Raw genomic sequence first — 17428 nt, 5'->3', positions numbered from 1 at the left:
TAAATATTTCGTTCGGATGCGATTTTCAGAAATCGTCCTGCTGTAATTTCCAAAATCGGCAGATTATGGTAGGACATTACTTAATAAAAACAAAAGGTCTAAGAATTTCACACTTACGCATATGTGTGTAGCAGTAACAGTATTTGACCTACCTTTTTCCATTTAATATAAGTGCTTCCTAACTACGGCTTAGAAAGCAGTACTTACTAATTCAGCATTACTCAGCTTAAAACTCTGAGTTTCTCTTTTACGGATCACTGAAGATTCCAATTAAAGTTTTGTCGCAATATCAATTTTCAGAATAAAAAAATTACCACACCCTCTAAAGAAATTTGACCGAACCGCGAAAGCTTTCTCACATGAAAAATGTGACAAAGCGCGTCAAAACCTTTGCTAATAGTGCGTACAATTGGAGGTCCAACCTTCAAAGATCGACATCGCAAAAAAAGCAGGAACCCAGCCAGTGATTTAAAACGCATCTACCACAGTTCTAAATTTATACCGATATGTCGTTTATGAGATAGAGAAGAAAGTACGAGATGAAGAAAAAATATAGTGTTCTACTCTTTATTCATATTCGATGCGGGTATTGCCTTATCGAGAGCCCTTCCTTTTCCGCAATTTTCAAGTAACCGCATTCCTAGTAACCGCTTTCCAAGCTAACCGCTAACCAATTTTCGAAAAATCCCTCGAACCGGAATGATCAGGCACTTTTTTTACTACAGTCGTCCCGCTCTACAAATTTATACAGCAAAGCTGTACATATTTAATACCTCAGGCCTCTGCACCGGTGTGGGTGTTTTAATCGGCGGCGAGTACTCAAAATGTCTTCCCACCAAGGCACATGCACATAGAGGCAAAGCCGAGTTTACGGCCACTGGCATCAGCTCGTTTTTTTTACTGGTTTTTCCAACATTGTTTGCTGCGCAGGAAAACATGGCCGTCTACGGAATGAGTATGTTTACAGCCCAACCAAGGTCGTCGCCTCTGCTCCGAGACGTGTGTACTGTTGGCCACGCGCTATATACTCCTTTCCTAGGCCGCCGCCTCTGTCCCGAGACGCTGGTCATGCTTGGTGCCCATTTTATTGCGCAATGACAAGCGCACTTCCGCGGGCACCTGCGCGGCGCACTAGCTAATGCACTCGAACTGGCGTAGCCACGGCATTACGTTACTCTAACTCTACCCAAGAATCATGTGTGTCCTTAGTCTGAGACGTAGAGATCTGGCCACTGTCGTTAAAAAAAACATATGCGATTCTCCAACATAACTATACCTACACAAAGAAAATCCTACAAAACCACAACCTACATTCGCATTTCTTCTGCTTAGTGTGGAAGTGCTCTGATGTTTATTTCAAATTTTATTGGTGTTGATATTGTTCGATTGCTTTATATTTTCGCTTTTATACGGGCTTCCAAAACTCTATTTTGTAGCGCAAGCTACACTGGCCGGGGTTGAACTGTTTCGTGTGGACCTTGAAGGGCGGTCATGCGCAAGCACGAGGAGCATTGGATTGGATTTGATTGGATTCAATTGGATTTGGATTGAATGGGATATCGACTGCATTGGATTAAATCAGATTGTGTTGGATTGGGTTTGAAATCCAATCCAGTTGGAGTACGGTTGTGTAGAGAATTGGGTCCGCACATTCGTCGGTCTGCGCATTCAAGAGGAGGGACGTCATAGCCGCGGCAGACGCACTGGCACCCGCGCGTGCCCAGCTGTGCGCCTCCGTTGTGCAGTAGCCAAGTCTGACGCTGCGCCGGAGGAGCTTGGTAGCCGTTTTACGTGGCCCCTGCAGAGCAGTGCTCCGCATACGCAAGGAGCAGTGACTGGACACAACTGGACTGCACTGGACTGGATTGGACAAAACTTGACTGCACTGGACTGGACTGAACTGGATTGAATTGGACTGGATTAGATTGGATTGCAATGCTGAACCTTAGCTCAAGGTGCGTATATTCTAGCATAGCCGAGCTTTTTCTTCTCGCTACGTTCTCTTTTAGTTCCTTCGGCTGTTCTACGGCACGTTTTTGCACTTACATATTTACAACATTGCCAAATATGAGCATGCCTTCCATTATTTTATTCGCAATATCTTATGTAAAAATATAGCACACGACCCTCACATTTGCGTCCTTCTTTTATGTGGTCTTTTTTAGTGACTTATTATTCAGTATTTGGCACTAAAGTTTCTCGGTATTCCCATATAGAAATGGCAGTTTGGTTGTGCGTGGTTTGTGCTTGTATAAACTCCTGCACGCCTGAGAAAAACACATCTTTGCAGTCGAGGATCTGTGCGGCATGGTGGCTGCGACCTCAGGACAGCTTCAAAGAAACTGTTTACTGCTACAGTTGGACGACGAGGGTTGCACTGAAGCTGTCTCGCTAGTGTTCGGTGCGTCTGCTTCCTGAAGCACAGCTGCGCCGTAGTCATGGGATGGCGTTGTACAGCTGCTATGATGGCGAGGGTTCATCGTTCAGAGGCGAGTTTGAGCAGGTTGCTTTTAAAAAATAAACAAAAAACGTTAAGTTTATGTAATCAACGTGCACCTATACAAATATTGGCAAAAGTTCTTAAACACGCATGAGTGCACTTTGAATGCCGGGAATTTTACTGCGAAGCAGAATATGAATAACCCCAATAGATACATTCCAGTTAAGCCGATTGTTTCGGCGCCACTGCAGCGCTCCTCCTGGTCACCGCCGACAGCGCGTTCAGAACTTTCACAACACCGCTTTCACAACTTTCGACAACGCTTCCCCCGCGCCACCAGCGATGCCTCTTTCACAAGCTGCGCAATTGGCTGATAACAGCGGTACCAGAGCAGCGGCTCTGTTTTGAACGCCGAAGTGAGCCCACAATTCTTTTCTGCAGCAAAGGCTTTCCTCAGTGCCACTTTCACCCGTGTATTTCACACCAATGCGCGCACCCGTCACCGATTGCTGATATGTGCGCGGGCAGGTTCAGAGTGGAAGCAGGGGTACCTGCATACACAGCTAGTATACATGCCGCTACCGATGACATGCGGGTTGTGCTGTCCGAAAATTTAGGCGTGGAAGCGACGCGGCTCAATGCCACCTGGCAGCTGCCCTAAATGGTTGAGCGGTTTGGTTTTCGGTTGGTGTGTTACACAGACAGTGAGATGCTTACGACACGGGACAGGAACGATAAGCCACATTTTTGTCCACTAGAATAAAGCTCGAGTCCTTCCAGGTTTTAACTCCCTATAGTAAGATGCTCGGAGGTACAACAGCGCGAGTCCAAGGAGCGTCTGCCGAAAAAAAAGCGCGGATGGGTTCGAAAACAGAAGAAAGCCGCTGCCACCACCATTTCCACCGCAAGTTCCAGCTCGCTGAGTAGCTGCGTATCTCTCCTGGGTGAACAACAACGTAGACGCGAGCCAATATTTCTTGTTCCGCATAGAGGGCTTTTAGAGCGAAACGTTTTGGCGGTGCTTTCCCTTCTGAGCTCGTACACATAACGTGCACATCACGCACGAGTGGCGAGGTGAGGGAAGGAGGGGGGTGCACGTGCCGATATAGATTTCATGCCCTCACTGATGACAATTTCGTTACACTGGCGGGAGGTGTAAACTTGTATTTTCAGCGCCCCAATGCGAACTTTCCGGTTGCCTGAGTGGTAGAGCGAATTCGGTTGGTGTGCTATGCAGACAGTGAGATGCCTACGACGTGGAAGGGGATCAGACAGCTCCATGTTTGTCCACCAGAATAAACCTTGGGCACTTCAAAGTTTTATTGGGCTAAGTTCTAATTGGTCGTTCGCAAAATACAACCAAGCGTTTTTGCTTTTCCCATTTCGTGTACTGGCTCCAGATTCACAGGTCATCCTTCTGCACACAGTGGAAGGGCCGTAATGTTTTTAAACATTTGCAATTTTATGTAGTACAAATCATTGCCTCTTAACATGCGCACACCGACGTGTATTCATGAAATCGACCAAAGCAAATCTTTAGTTTTGTTACGGACATATTTGGGATAAAAATATTAAAATCTTCACTCAGATTTCTGTTTGTCCTATTAGTGTCCTATTCACCGGGATAATTTGAGTGAGTATCGAAGTAAAACTTTCCCTATTTTGTTTAAGATGGAGGTGGGGAAAAAAGCAACAAATACAGCAAAGCGCTCGACTAACATACTACTCCAAAAGGTATCTACTCGGAAGCACTGGTAAGCAGGTCTTGCGGTACAGAACAGCGAAAACAATGTTTGAAGCAACGCACTTGCAATGGTAAATTGCCTTGTCAAATTCTTGCGCCGTACACATCGTTGCTGCAGTCGAGCGTTTTGAAAAAGCAGCGCTGTGTTGCCAAGGGGGAGACGCAGGCTGCGTGCCAGCACCAGCCTTCCCAGTTAGGAACTGGTGTGTGAAATCACAAGCTAGATTAATTAGAATGCCGCGCAGGTGCATTCTTGTTGTTTTTCGACCGTCCCAAATCTAGGAACCCAAATAGTGTCCACAAAGTTCAATGAAATCGCCCAATGAGCAGATTTCTAAGCTTACACCTGTGCTGGTCACTCGCTTGCGTAGGTTGCCCATGACGTTAGCCGCACAGCGAGCCATCACGAAGTCGCAGCGCTTTGGCACGAACACTGCGAAAAGAAGTTACTGGCTGGCCCTGGCGAAAGACGTAGCCAGGTGAAATGGGTTTGTAACCGCCGTCTGAACGGACGAGGACACTGCCACTTCCCGGCAATGACTCCGTCTGAACAGAAACGACAGTAATGTTTTTCATCATCGTCATCTGGCGAAATTATTCAGGGCAGCCCATGTAAGTTCACGTTGAGACCAAGGGCGCAATTGGTTCATAAGTATTACGGGCATTGATTTCGACGGAGGGAAGAGCACAGACCCATGCTTGTCCTCTAGAATTAAACTCTAGTGTTTTCATGCTTAATCCAGCTCATTGACAAAGAAGTACGCTGAATCGCAAATGACAAACGAATGTTGTCTTTTCCGTGTATGATGCGCGAGTGGAGGTAAAACACGCTTCAGCTCTACAGCTTGTTCTTCTGGATAGACTACAAGGGCTGATAATATGTTGTATAGATACACGGCATTATACTGCTTGTGCATTTATTGATTTTATTATTTTGTTTTGGCGTGCTATGTTGTGCTCTCTTCTCTTTTTGCTCAACTGGCAATGCATGTGATAGCCATTTCTATGTTCCTTGTTTTTATTATACCCCAGCCTCTTTGTAACTTCGATGCTTTTAAGCTTTTCGTCGATCCATTTTGTTTGTTAACACTAGTATACCGATCAAATTTCTGATGCATTTTTGTGCAAATGCAGAGCGTTACATGCCTGGTCCTTTTTCATGATTGTCTGGGGTACACGGTTTGCTTTCTGTAGTTTTGTGTTTTTTGTTTGTAATGGAATGGGGGTGTATGCGATGCACGTTTTCCATTTGATGCGTTGACATTGAAATATTTCCCTAATTTTTTATTTTGATCTTTCGGAATAGCCTTCGAATTTTTTTCTATTTTTACCTTTTTGTAATAATTAAATTTGTTAACTTTGCCAGTTACGCATTTTCGCGCACTCCCTTCTAACAGTTTTGGGGGGTTTTGGTTTGTTTTTTCTGGTTCGTTTTAAAGATTTTCTTGTGTAATTGAGCTGTTTAGGATGCACATCTTTAATTTACTGAGACCAATTTTATTATCGTTTAGTTTTATATGCTTTATTTTTGCTTACTGAAGTTTTCTTAACGTAATGTCTGCGTTCTGCATTATAACAAATTATTGTCCTAACTTTGCCACTTACGCCTAGGGAATGACAAGGTGTTATATGAAAATTTATATCCCGTTTCGGTTCGTTTTCTCAAGATGCTTATTTCACATTTGTTCTTGTGAGGGCTGCGAGGACAAAGGCGTTTTTTTTATTTCGGTAAACCTGTTTATTATTTACTTGTATTTGCAGCAGATGGAAATTATGTAAAATGTACACCTTCCTAGTGAAATAATTATGCGAAGTAACTGGATATTGGCGTAATGATACAGTCGTCTTAGCTTGAAACATAAGTAAAATTTTTTTTCCAATGTCACCTACCTTAAGGTCAGAGTTAACAACATTCGCTAGAAACTTGAGACGAAAATGTTTTTCGCACTGACGCGACGTGTAGACAGACGTATACCGACTACGGACACAGAGTACCTACATTCAGGTTCGCTGTAAACTATATAATTGAGCAAGTTAACGCTTTTAATTGTTCGCACAGAGTACGTGATTCTTGTTTTCTTGAACGAAGTTGCAAAAAATAAAGATAAGCGGCGTAGAAGCATTATTCTTCGTAATTTCTTTCCTTCCACACAACTGAAAACGTAGTTGGGAGTAAAAGGGAAGGTGGCTTAACAAGAGGCTAACATTAGTCTTATGCTTAGGGTAAACCCTTGTCTAATAGTTATCACAATTCCAACATTTTCTTTCTCATTATCTCCGTGCCTTTTTATATTTCAGGGCTGTAGAAAACTACCACGAAGCACTAGAACAGATTGCCCTTGCTGTTTTAAAAATCATACGTTGGAACACGCAAGGGCATTCGTTGTAGAGGCTGGCAAAGTGGTGAAACATTGTCAACGTCCGCAATCCTGGCCTGAATTTTTGACAACCACATACTGCCGCCGGCCACAAATTTTGACGGCAAGAGATTGGCGTGGTGTCCTAATAGTGTTCAAACCTTCTAAAAAACGTTCTGTTTAATATACTGCTTTTTTTGTAGAATAACCTAAATGGCGTCGAATCTCGCCCCGGAAATTAAATTCTCCCCTCGGCAATGAACCCGGGTATTAACTTCTTGTGGCACGTGGCGGCGTGATGGGGTACGGGTTGCTTTAAGCTCCCCACAAAAAAAAGTCATGACTTGTGAAGTATGTCAGAAGTTTCACTGACAACACGACGAGCGATGTTTAGACGAGGCAGCGGCGTCAGCTGTTCACTATTACGCTTTGCATGTAACAAACGGACCACAACGAACGCAGCGCAGGGGATGCCATTCACAATTGCGTGAACGCACCCAAAAAACTTCACGGAAGCTCGCACTGCGGCACAAGACTTGACTGGGAAGCGGTTGTGGGTGTTCATTGACGGACAAAATGTTGAGTATTAGTATATTGGTGTTGTTGTGATGCACCTCGGCGGAATGACATTTCAACGACCAGATTTTAAGAAAGACCACAGTGAGCTCGTTGTTTTGGTCGACGGTTTCGTACTCCACTCTTCAAGCGCGACTTATCGTCGCTAGCGGATCACTCGCACTCCGCTGCTCTCGAAGCGCGGCCTTGCGCACTATCCGAAGCCGGGCCATGGGGCGTCAATGATCACCTGCAGGAGCTCCGAAATTCAAGGGCCCTATTCTCGACTGCACAAATTGGCGGCAATTCGCCCATGGTTTTTTGCGTAAGCACGACGTAAGCAATCAGTGACGTGCTGCACCTATAGCTATGACGACATGCAGTGTAGTTTGACGAGTCACTCATAAAGATCGCTACCAAGGTATCAAATATTTCTCAAGAAAGATATAAAAACACTTGACATGTACTTTAAAAATTAAGACTGTGCTGAGGCTGACAAAAAAAACACATTTCTGAAGGTCAATTTTGGCTTCAACACCACAAGGCGAGCGAGTAACGTTGATCCAAAAGCGAGCGAAATGCGGATGTCGAGCTAAAGAAGATCACACAATTTTGTTTACCGTATCTATTTATTTCTTTCAATCGCTTTTAGTAACATAGCTGGGCTCTCTGCTTCAATGCAAGCTTTGTTGCGTTATCACCTTCCCTGCCGCCACCGCCGCCACGCCATCGTCTGCTGCTATGTTACAAGTTTATGGCGTGATCACAGAAAAAAAACGGCCGCGACCATCGAATCCATGACACATAAGAGCAGCGAAGCGCTACGCCTGATAACCGCGGAGCGCACCGATGTCGCCTATTCACTCATTCGTCAAGCTCGACTTCAATCAGCGCTGTAATGAACCAAATAGTCACTTTTCTTTGTTATTTGTCTCTTGAGTTCGATTATGTGACCCAACAGCTTACTGGGACGAGTGTGGACAAATGCCATGCATTGGTTCTCTTTGTCATGGAGAATGCATTGGGTTCTCTTTGTCATGGAGAGGCTTGTACTGCCCTCTTATGTTGCGGTTACGCCAAACAAATAATCTTTATTTTATTGCCAAACATAAAAGCAAAATACTGCAGGTTATTTGTATGCTCCATGATCGCTGACTTGGAAGCAGTTGAAACTGTAATTTGTTTCGGTAGGAAACATGCTTTAAACAGCGCGCATGCGAATCTGCGCCTGCTGCAAATAGCCGCACATTTCGTGGCGCCGTAAGCCGGGGCAATTTATTGCCCTATTTTGCTTGTATTTTGCAACAAAAAAGCCGCCATTTTCAAGCTGTTACGTATCATTACGTCACTTTTACGCAGGCTGAAGTTGCCATTGCATGACGCAATCGTTCCCGCAAACTGTTTAAATTACGTCACGCCTTCTCAGCAAATCACAGAGGGCGTGTGTATTACAATCATTATTGTTGTTGAATAGTAAAGACAGGCTTACGTTGTCATGTCCGCTGCATTGAGTCTGGTTTTTTATTCCCGGCCAATAATTATGCGCCTTTAGTAACGAGAAATACGGCAAACTTTAGAACTGGTGTCAGTAAACGACATGAAACGTCAAAATGACGACAGCACACACAACCGCTTTGTCAACCGGAAGCACGTCACCAAAACTGAAAGCCATTCAGAAAAGACTTCCGGCAAATTGCCAGAATTGCCGGAAATTTGTGCAGTCGAGAACAGGGCCCCAAGTCGCGGCTCTTCTGCGCTACTGAGCCCATGCATACGACGACACAAGGACGAACGAACGAAAGGCGTGCTCTATGGCGGGTATTTTTCGTTCCTAGCAAGTGTTGCCACGATACGGCGAATGCTGGTGTTTTTTTTTCGGCCCAATATTGGCCAATCTCTTTAAGTGGGTAGGCTAAGCTTGACAAACGTGCGCTCGAGGCACGCGAGCACGAGCGCTCAGCCTTTTTTTGTATTTTTAACTGCCGACACCATACACAAACTATTTGCTCAACAGCGTTGCTGTTAAATTGTTTGTTCCTTCAAACGTACTGTCAAGCTCGGTAAAGAACAAGTCAGCTCCGGGTGCAAGCTCCGTGGAAGCGACTAATGGCTCCATCGTTCCAAGTGCGGAGGTTATAAGGAGAAAGAGTAAGGAAGCGTCCCCTGAGGAGATGTGCGTGTTCTCTTTGCGAGAACGGAGCTTTTGCACGCAAAATTCGGCTTCACTCTCCACTGCGCGTTCCTGCTGTCACGGCCGAGCAGCGTCCGTCTGTTTCCTACGGTGCAATTATAGATGCGATATTTTTCAGTACAGTAGAGGCTGCCTGGCAACTATTCAGCGAGAACACAGCTACTGCTGGAAACCAAGGCATTTTTTTAGTCATAAGGGCGGGAAGATAATAAGGCTTTGTATATTAATTGGCAATGGTGCTTCCTCAAAAGATGTGGTTCCCGAGGCAGGATGTAGAAATGAACTCTGCGCGGAATAATTGCGTGCATATGGGTCCTTAGAAATACGTTGCCTGCTTACTGCTTTAGTGCAGAGTGCGAACACTGAATTCCTGCAGGCCCTGGCCTTTTTCGTCAGTATCGCACGTTCATGTGTGTTCACTGTATCACGTCCATACAAATCTCTTAAGTAATTACCGAAGACGATGGGGATTCTGATTACATGCTTAATCCACATCACACAAGTGGCAATCGTTCCGTATAAGGGGAGTCAGCAGTGCCCTAAGAAACAAGCACTGTGCAGACATCACATGAACGAATTGACGATAGAGAACAATTACCCTGTGAGGCATAGCCGGTAAGGCATCAGTAACCGAAAAAAAATAATCCTGACTTACCAAAACAATCTACAGCGCTGAGCCGCACTAATAATGTCCACCGCTTCTACTGCCGACAAACCTCATCAGAATTGTTTTGCAGTTTTGCGGCATATTGCAGCGCAGTGCCTGACTGCTTGCCTTGTATGGTACTAAAATTCAACCCGTGTTCCACTCAGTGTGACGTATGTTGAAACAGAGCACTTATGGTTCTCATAAGGCGTCTCAGGCGTCAACGGGTGCTCGCCCGTGAACGACACCATCGTAGCCCCGAAAATTGTATGGTTTGCGTAAACAACCGGCAGCGAAACGTCACCGGAGGGTGGCTGACGCCTCTCTCCGGCCCATAGTGAAAAGGAGAGGAATTAACCCCTGCGACACCACTGAGCCCTATATCGGTTGGTCTGGGAATGGGTTCCTTACTCACCGCTGTGGCTCAGGGACTATAGAGTTGTCCGGCTGAGTCCAAGTACACGGGTTTGATTGGCGGCCACGGCGGCCGCTTTTATGATGCAGGCAAAAGCAAAAATGCCCATCTGTCGGGATTTTGGCGCGCGTTAAACATCACCAGGTGGTCAAACTACTCCGGACCTCTCCACTACGGTGCACCTTATTCCCCAGTTTAGCTTTGGCGCTTTAAACACCACAATCAGCCAATCACTCAATGTATTCCTGCGAGGACACCTGTGCATTTGGGAACCTGCTTTTACCCCTGCGTGACACACGGCAATCAGCAGACTACGCTGTTGTATTCAGCTACGCTGTTATAAGTTCTTGCCGATGTGAGTATAGCTGGCGCCACTGTTTCCGGGCTTTTTTGAAGAAAGAATTAGCCCGATGTTCTCTCGCCGCCGGAGAGTTCCAGCGCTATGTGGACTTTCATGCGTCGGATATTCTATCACTCTAACGTACACCTTAACATTGTATATGGACTTCGACACATTCGCGCAATAACACGGCGCATATGCTTAGGCTCAAGTCTACCAATTACACAAGCTCACTGGACACCACCTGCCGCATGGCTCCTTTCTCATCAGCCGCTTCGACTGCCACCTTAGCTTAAAGTCACCACGCCCTCTGTCAGATATAGCAATCCACTGTTCGGGGGTCCTGCTGAGGATCGATGAAGCTGAGCTCCTGCACCCCACGCGCATCATCTTAACTTCGAAATACAACCAGTGCACACTACAGCTGCAAAAAACAATTCAAGCCTGTTTCAGCTGACAACTTGTGCCAGTCGTAGCGAAGGCAGAGCTTCTAGGCACTGACAATTGAAGTGCTCCAAAAAAATAAGTTTCTGTTGTTATAAGCGAATTTCTCCTGCTTCCGACATTTGCCTCATCCTGCCTGTTAACACAGGAGTGGCATGATTCTAACCAAACGAAATGAGGTGCGAAAATGGATCCAAAACTACGCGGTTCTTGCTGTATGACTGGACAGACATTTCTCCGCTTGTCATCATACACAATACCGTTTTCATTGAACGATATTTATACGGTTTGTTTTTTCAGCACTGAAACAAAACTACAACAGAAAATTCACTTCAACAGGAGAGTTCATTCTTCTCATAGCCATGAATACACCCCATCGGGACGATGCAAAATTCTCTTCAACGGGCGAGTTTTCTTTTCTCATAGCCCATAGCTGTGAATACCCGGTCATGATGATGTATTTATTTATTTTATTTATTTGTAAATACTGCAGTCTCTCTCCAGACTTTTGCGGGGTTGGTACAGGTAAGTAAATACAAATACATACAAAACAAGACAGCAAACAATAGAACATAAAATGCAGAACAATAAAAAACATATCTTATTACAAACACTTTTCAATTGAAGTCAATGACTGCTGTGCAACTACTTCGTTGCTGAGATCGTTCCATTCAACAATTGCTCGAGAAAAAAAGGAATATTTGTAATAGTTGTTTCGATGGTTCATTGGGGTTATGGAGAAGGCGTGGTGGCGTCTTGTATTATAACGGGATGAATATTTTAGGATGCGAGAAGTGTCGATGAAGTAATGCCCTCTAATTATTTAAAAGAAGAACTTAAGGCGGCAAATGCGGTTTTTGTCTGAAACGGGAAACATCCCGCTTTGTTCAAGGAGAGCTGATATTGAGGTGCGCCCATATAAATTTTAAATAAATCTTACAGCCTTTTTTTTGCAACCTTTCTAATTTATTAGTATTGGATTTTGTGAATGGGTCCGAGATTACTACTCTATCATTGGTCGAATAATTGCATTAAGTGCCGAAAGACGTACATCCGGTGTGCAAGATGTTAAGGAACGTCGTAGATAGAATAACTTGCATAGTGATCTAGCTGTGAAGCTGTGTATGTGTTTCGTAAAGGAAAGATTGTTCGATATCTAAAGGCCTAGGTACTTATAGTGTTCTACTTCCTGAAGACGAACATTATCAGCGCTGTATTGGTACTAGAAAGGAAAGTTTTAATCGGTTATTTTCACGAAGACAGATTTTTCAAAGTTGATAGACATTTGATACTCGTTGCACCAAGCATTTATTTTCTGGAAATAATTATTTAGTCTTGACTGGTCTGGTGAAGATTCTGTCTTAACATATACAAAGCAGTTATCTCCGTGCAATTTTACATGAACAGAAAGGTCAAGAAGGATGTCGTTAATATATAATAAAAACAAAAAAGGACCCAGTACTGATCCCTGATGGACACCAGAATCTACCGGTACACAGTTGTAAAAAGCGCTATTGATTGCGACCAATTGACTTCGACTTCGGCGATATGCAGAAATCCAGGCAAGTTTTTTATCATTTCGTATAATATGTCCTAATTTGCGCCGAAGCTTTTGGTGCATTACTTTATCGAATGCTTTTTTTAAAACTATTAAATATTACGTCAGTTTGTATTCTTTCATTAAAGGCACTCGGAAAGTCATGAACGGTTTTCACTAGCTGAGTAGTGGTCGAGAAAAAAGCCCGAAATCCGTACTGCATATTTGTTATTACCTTGTGTTTTTCTAAATTGTTGATTACGTGCTTGTAAATGATGTGTTCTAGCAGTTTACATGATGTTGAAGTGAGTGATATTGTGCGGTAATTTGGAATGCAAGTTTTTCCTCCGCTTTTATGTAGAGGTTTGATTTTGGCTAAGCTCCAGTCATCAGGTAAAACACCGTCATTTACAGACACACTGAAGACAGCATATAAATATTTTTCCAACCATGCCCCGCTTCTTGGGAATATCGTCTGGTCCTTGAGATTTTTAATGTTAGTATGTAACAGTATAATCAGTATTCCAGGCTCAGACATTCTAACACCAGAAAGGGTAGGGGGCAGATTCATTGAAAACGTGGGCAGAATATTCTTGTCCGTCGTAAAAACTGACGTGAAATAGTCATGAAAGGTGGCGGTAACCACTTCATCGTTGTGCACGCATTTTCTGTCTCTGACGAATATGTCATTACAGCAAAACATAGGGGTAATTGTTTTCCGGAATCTCTCTGGGCAAGCATTAATTAAACTCGGAAGCGAGAATCCGTAGAATTTTTCCTTATTTTGAGAAATTTTTAATTTTAGCTCCCTTGATATTTTATCTATTACCGATTGCTGCTGGACATTTGTAGAACTCTTAAACTTCTTCTTTATTCTCTTGAGCTCGCGTTGTAATTGCAACGTACCCCAAGTTATCCAAGCATTGTGGTTTTTGGCTTTTTTAGAAATTTTAGGCACAAAGCTTTTCACAGACTCATTCACAATGTATTTGAATTGGAGCCACAATTTATTCACAGAGGAAGTCATGTTTGCAAAATTGTCGTAAGAAATTTCTAACATGTAGATGATGGATACGTCATCAGCGCGAGACATATTCCAGTGCATGCAAATCTTATTATATTTCACAGCATGTACATCTTCTAATTTTAACACAATAGAATGGTCATCCGATATACCTGACTTAAAGTGACATGACGTCTTACTTTCAATGCTATCACTGACAAAAAATAAATCGAGAATGGAGGCTGATCCGTTTTGCGTTCTGTATAGTCGCTTACGATCTGAACCAGGCCATACGTAAAAACAATATCAAGCATTGTATCTTGAGCTCCTGTACTTGCCGAGAAATCTGTCCATACACTGGCGGTTATCTGACGATAACCGTGAGTTGACCTGTTAGCGTACAATGCAGTGCCGAACTGGAAAGGAGTAAACGCCTGATGTTTTTATGCCAATAGTGCGTGAACGACAGCTGCAAAATGCAGATACTTCAGCTGTGCCACACGTCACGGTCGTAATGCAAATTGCTCTCGCCGTCCCATCAGGGCCTGAAAAGGAAGTTAGCTGCAATGACATCGTTTAAGAGCATATTATTTTTACATACGTACATTGCCAAATATCTGAGCGGACAGCCGATATAGTTTGACCCCAGGGTTCAGTGATATCTTGTTTTCCGTCGGATGAGCCTGGTAACAAAAAGTGCATCGTGCCATTTAATTGCTGGGGCATTTTACCTGTTATTGCAGTGCATCAGATGCATGATAGAATATATACAATCTGCATGGCGATTTTCTGCACGCTTAGTATTGTTTATTACAGAAGGTCGTCCTTTAACGGCATTAGACGATGATCATAGGGCAGGCAAGGGTTCTCTGCTATGGTTTTCAAAGTTAGGGCTATGAATTTTTACTGTTTGATTTTTTTATGGCTAAAATGTGTCCCAGAGGGAGAGTGTATGTGCTTTTCGTTAGCGTCGTGTGCATCGCCTTGAGTTCTAGGGCGGAATTAGGCTGCGTGCTTGGATGAGCACCGATTCGGATACCGAAAACGATCTGCAGGGTAAAAACCTCGTACGTCTAATTCAGGCTTCCGTGATATTGAGGTGTGAACCGTCAACATTAGACACAAGTCATGAAAGATACATGGCTTTAAATTGGAAATTCGTATGCAAATTGTGCGCCAAGATTTAACGTCGACGAGGCCAAAGAAAGAGTTACAAGTGCAAGTTTGTCTTGTCGTTGTATCTGCAGCGCTACCCAAAATGTATGCTGTTGTTTCACCTGGCCCACGTACGCATAACAAATTATCTACATGAACGTGGAGAGTGGAAGACAAACATGGCTTCAATACTTCAAAACTATCGCTTTGCGGTTCCATTTGGAACATAAACACAGAGTTTCAGAATTCGGTGCATCACAACGCAGGTGACCGATATAATATGAGGTATGGCGCCACCCATTATTGCTATCATATCAATCTGTCCCACATAGTAACATAAAAACAGTAATATTTTCAATGTTTCCATGATATTTTTCTTACACAATCAGTACAACAAATTGAGAATATATTAGAAAAGAACATAGCAAATTAAGAAATGCAAGATAAAATCAAGGTTCCGTAAATTTTAGGGCATCTATTTTTTAATAACACCCCCCATTTGTCAAGGTGTTATCAAAGTATGTGCGCCCGCTGATAACCTACTGAGTATTTTCGCTGCCCGTTAGTTGCTGTTCAATTGTTTTTTTGTAACTGCGATTCATTTTTTAAACTTCGTTGTTCTTAACTTGTCGTTATTGTTTCAACCCCTGTAGACTGGTAAGGTATAATGCAGCTGCGTCCGAAAACGTACACTTGAAACATATTATCCTACATACGGTATCCATCATTGCCAAAAGACTGTGCTGAAAAAGATACTAAATGATTCTACGCGGGAAGCTTACCTCCATAGGTTTTACCTGCACCCGCGGCCGAGACTCCCGCCTCAACACGGTGTCCCGGGCCGGGTGACACGCCCTCCAACGTTACGGGTCCGGAAGGGAACCTCCGGCTTCCGGAGTCCCAAGGTCTGGAATGGGCATTCCCGGAAGGGCAAACGAACCTCTTGTCTCGCCTGTTGGAGTTTTGGGCTTAGAGGCCCTTCGCATGATGGCGTCGATGGATACTTCCGTCTGACGTCTGGACGTTGTACATGTCGTGACTCTGGCACTGTAGCACACGAGCAGCCAACTACTTAGGACCTTGGCGAACGTTTCTTGCGTAAACAGAGCCACCGCACTGAAAGCTTTGTTCCGGAGGCTGCCGCTTGCATTCCACGGCCATAGGATCGGGGTGAAGTTACGACAGGCCCGAGCGAAGGTTCTTGCTCAGCAGAGGATCGCCTAGGGTCTTACCTGACTCAAAGTGTGGCGTGTAATGTTGCTTCCGCCTGAAACGAGACACTTTGCACGCTAGAATGCCGCAACTACGTTTTGTTAGTGCACATTTCAGCTCACAAAACATGCAATCTGCCCTCCCGTTAAATTCAGTGTGGCAGGGATATCAGTGTACATGTACTCAGTGCCGTTCAAATTCAGAAAGGACTGCATCTCCCGGCTGGTAAACTTGGTGCCCCTATCGAAAACAACCAGATCTGAAAGTCCGTACGCTGCAAACATCTTACGCAGCCGCTGTATCACGGCAGATGAGTACACTGACGCCATTATTTCCACCTCAGCCAAGTTCGAGAAAGCATGACCTACCATTAGGAAAACGGCACCATCGACAGGTCCCGCAAAATCGATATACACTCGGCTCCATGGTTGCTCCGATTTCCTCCACAAATGCGTAGCTGCTTTCAGCTCACTTTGCCTGTTGTCCTGGCACTCCTTGCAGTGACGCACAAATTCTTCGACATGCAAATTAATCTTAGGCCACATAACGTAGGACTGCGATCGCTTTCATTGCCATCAGTCACTTCCAGGCGATTAGTATGCATGCAGAGGAGGTCACGTTTTTTCAGCACCTTAGGGATTACCACATGGTTTTCCCAAACCAGAAAGTCACGATGCACGAACAGTTCGTTCTCTATTCTCTCGTATGCACTGTAGTCTTTCCATAACCATCCTTTTGGCCAGCTGTCAACAATCAATTTCCTCACTTCCGATAGCCGACTGACTCGTGACGTGCAGCAAGCCACTTCTGCGGCGGTCAATGGCTGGTTCTCAGCGGCTTCGAAAAGCAATACGTCTACTGCTGTTTCTGCCTCCAACCCAAATGCTGGAGCCAGTAGTGAGCTCAAGCAATCGGCGTTCGTGTGATCCTCAGTTTTGGGGTAGTCGAGCTGGTATTCGTACGCCAACAGCCGTAGCTCCATCGCAGCATACGTGGTGACAGGGGGGTTTTTGGTCTATGAGAATAGAAAATTTTGGACTGGATAGGTACAGGTGAAAGTGACGCACTCCAAACACCGCGGCTAATGCTTCTAGGTCGATTTGAGCCCAATTGCACTCAGCCTTTATTAACGTCGTTGATGCATTGGCAATGGGTTACTTGTTTCCCTCCGCATCACAGTGAGCAAGTACTGCACTTAAACCCACCGGAAACGCATCACAGGATAGTATCAACCAAGCACTTTCCTAAAAAGTTACCAGCAAGGACTGCGATGTTAGCAGTTTTTTCAGGCTTTTGAATTCCAGTCGGTGCTCTTTGCCCCAATTTCAGGTAGTATTGTCATCAAGCAAGCGGTAAAGCTTCTCGGCTATTTCGGACCTGCCCCGCCAA

The sequence above is a fragment of the Haemaphysalis longicornis genome, unplaced genomic scaffold, assembly GCF_048455015.1.
Source record: "Haemaphysalis longicornis isolate Haplotype H1 unplaced genomic scaffold, Haemaphysalis longicornis Haplotype H1 scaffold_6, whole genome shotgun sequence".
In the NCBI taxonomy this organism is placed as follows: domain Eukaryota; kingdom Metazoa; phylum Arthropoda; class Arachnida; order Ixodida; family Ixodidae; genus Haemaphysalis; species Haemaphysalis longicornis.
The sequence above is the reverse complement of the archived record's forward strand: the minus strand, read 5'-3'. Positions refer to the sequence as shown.